A 3,452-nucleotide genomic window follows, 5' to 3' on the forward strand; every position below is an offset into this window, starting at 1 on the left:
TGTCAGCGCCGCGCTTTCGTTGCCCTTGAAAGGAGGACAGACGGTTCTCAGCCTATTTTCATTCTCGCTATCCATTAATGTGTTTGATCTGGGCGATTAATAAGTACCGAAGACAGGTTTGCAATAACCTGCTATTACGTTCAGTGGCGGTTTTGCCGGAGCAAAGACTTTTTGGATTGGCTCGCTCTGCCTGGCTTAAACAGATTCAGTATCTGTTCTCTCTACAGATGGACAAACACATACATGTGTGTGTATATATATATATATATACACACACACGCAGAAACTCACAAACACGTTTTCTCTTTACACGCACATACGTATATGCAAGCACAGTTGCGTATTTACCATTCCCCCCGCCCCCCCCCCCCCCCCCCCGTGTGGCCTTACAGAACACGAAAATCGAGGAGGCACAAGAATACAGGCCAATGGCCAGAGGCTCGAGAGGTTCCCCCCTCTCCTTCTCTTTTAAAGAACCCTTTCATGCCATCTAAACAACCATCTGAACATAAAAATCTTCGGATGGATTTGAGGGAAATTAAATTGTCTCCCCCCACTGTGTGCTTGTGAGCGAGTCAGACTGTGTTAACTGTTCTAAATGGATTCTCTCGGTTTGTCTACTTATGTGTTTTACTGCGGCGTGTCTTGTTCAATAACGCAGGATGTGGCACCCGGGGTAAAGCCGGCCGCTCCTCCGGGGCCCCGCCGCTTCCCGGTGTCAAGGAACTTCCACCTCGGCGGCCGGGCCGCCTCTGCGGCCCCGGGACCCCGGGGAGCCGCCCCCGGCTGCTTCGGGGGGCTCGGGGGCTGGGGGTCCCCCAACCTCCGGGCAAAGCTCATCAGGAGGCGAGCCCCGGAGCCGGACGTGCGTCCCCTCGGCGCGCTGGCGGGCACCCTCCCCACGCACTCCCGCAGCCGCCCCGCTCCTGCCGGGGCACAGCCAGCCACCGCGGGGGGGAGGACGCCGGGCTGGGGCCGCCGTGCCTCCCCCCGGGGCTCTGCGGGGACGGGGGCTCGGCCAGGGGGTGCCGCCCCCCGCCAGGCGGGCCCTGCCGGGCCGGGCCGGGGCGATGCCCGCGGGGGCCGGTGCCCCCGCCCCGGCGGGTCCTTCCCGCCCCCCGGTGTCCCGGGCGCCGTGTCCCCGCCGCGCCGCGCTCCCGCCGCCACCGACGGCGCCTCAGCCCGTTTGGAAACTGACTCATTCTGTAAATAATCTTTGACGTCCCCACAAAGCCGCCCTTCGAGAGGAGTTTATTAGCACGGAGCCATTAAAACAGATGTCATGTTAGCTTCCCCGTGACATTTGGGTGACACATCTCTCCCGATGAATTGCTAATTGTCTTCCCGCCCGCAGTAAACATCCCGCTCCATTGTCTGCGCTCAAGAGAGTTTCTGCCGCAAAATACGGTCCTGCGCGGCGGAGAGACCTCGCCGTGCGCCGCCCCGGCCCCTGCCCCGGCCCTGGCCCCTGCCCCGGCCCCAGTGCCCCGGCCCCCTCGGCCGCACGGCTCCCCCCCTCCCGCCCCTCAGCTCCCGCCCGCCGCTGCTGCCCCCCGGCTGGAGCCGCGGCCCCTTCCCCGCACCTGGCGGTGCGGCAGGCCCGGCCCGGCCCGGCCCGGCCCCGGCCCCGGCCCCGGCCCCGGCCCGCGGGGCTCCCGGAGCGCAGCCCCGTCGGCGCGGCGGGGAAGAACGCGGCCCTGCCGCCGTCTCTCCCCTTCTGGCACAGCACCCTTCCCCTGCTCCCCCGAAATGTTTATGTTGCCTGGAACAAAAGGGTGTGTGGCGGGGCGGGGGGAGGCTGCCAGTTTCCACCAAAGTCCGGGCACGGCCGTGACATATGTCATTTTCTATGGAGTTCGGGTGTGAAAAGCAGGGGTGTGCAGCGCCGAGCCTTCTCCTTATTCCCAACTCCCGGTGGAGGCACTCGGAGGAAACCGTCTGAGGGCTTTGAGGGGACGAGACAGAGCAGCCCTGAAGAAGAGCTTTGCAGCTGAGTGGCTGACTGAATCCATCTTACCTATGTACATAGGGTTTCGTATTCATAGCCCTTGTCTGTACGTTGATACATAATCTCTCGCCCTTGTTAATTCTCGATAGATGCAGAGATAACTAATCCCCCCACCTAGATAGACACGGGCAGATTACGTGAGTGCAATCTACCTACCTACCTGCCTGTATATCCACACGCACATATGGACACGCACCGGCGGAGGTAAAGCGGTTTCACAGGGTTCCCTAGGAGTGCACGGAGGCGGGCAGATGCGGAGCCCGACACCTCGCCTACCAGATGCAGAAATATTCGGTGAGAATAAACATACACGTATCACTCACATATTTGAGGCTACCTGGCGCTATAGTTTTTAGGTACTGCACCCACTTTCTCTCCCTCTCCTTCTCCGCAATGTGCTCGAGTTTTATGCAAACACGTACAAGCTTTTCTTTAGAGAGGAAAATTACGGAAAGAGGGAGAGGGAGGCGAAAGATCAGGTAGATCTGGGGTCTTTAAAAAAAAAGCCAAAACAGCACTTGAAATGATTTAGCTGCCGGATAAAGAGACCTATTTGGCATCAACTGAGACATTATTTTGATTACCCAAAAGCGTACCCGTCCTTAACGCCAGCCAGCATTTGCAGCGAGAGTTACCTGGGCTCTGCTTTGTTCTGATATTTAGCATAGATGTTTTATGGATGGCGATCGCAAAGCAAAGCGGTCTCGGGGTGCCTGCTAAATCTCTCCCCGGGTGTGCCTGGCCCCTGCCCGCCCCCGCCCGGGGCGCTCAGCCCCCCTCCCCGGTGAAGCCGGGGGCGATAACGCCGCAGGGGCAGCGCCCGTCCCCGCCGGCTGCTCTAACACCCTGCTCTGAAGTCGCTTGAGTTTGTAAATGTCGCTTAATACCTGTCCGTCCCCGCCGACGGGGTCGCTTTGCAGCCCCTCGGGGAGGTGCCCGGTCCGGGCCCGGCGGGAGCGGCCCCGCGGCCGCCGCCGGGGCTCGGCACCGCCGGCGTCCCCGTCCCGGCCCAACACCCCCGGCGTCCCCGGCGTCTCCGGCCTGGCCCAGCACCCCCGGCATCCCCGGCCCGGCCCAGCACCCCCGGTCCCCCCGGCATCCCCGGCCCGGCCCGGCGACCCCTCGGGGAACGTCCCCTCCGGGCGCGGCGCAGCGCGGCGCGGCGCAGCGCAGGCTGCCAGCCGCAGCTCTGCGCAAATGGGAACCCTGCCCCCGGCGCGGAGGGGGGTTTCAAATGCCACCTCACTGCTCCTCGGTGAATATTAAACATCATTGTCTTACAAATGAGGAGAAACCGCTACCGTCAGAATAATAATAAACTACTTCTTGAAACCCTAAGTCTCTTATAGCGGGGTCGTTAGAGGCGACGAAGCTCTTAGCTCTAAAATCGGATTCCTCCCACCTGCGACTTCCCCGTGTCCTGATGTCCTGAAACTGTCCGTCC

This window comes from Platalea leucorodia, assembly GCF_965183815.1.
Source record: "Platalea leucorodia genome assembly, chromosome: 3".
In the NCBI taxonomy this organism is placed as follows: Eukaryota; Metazoa; Chordata; class Aves; order Pelecaniformes; family Threskiornithidae; genus Platalea; species Platalea leucorodia.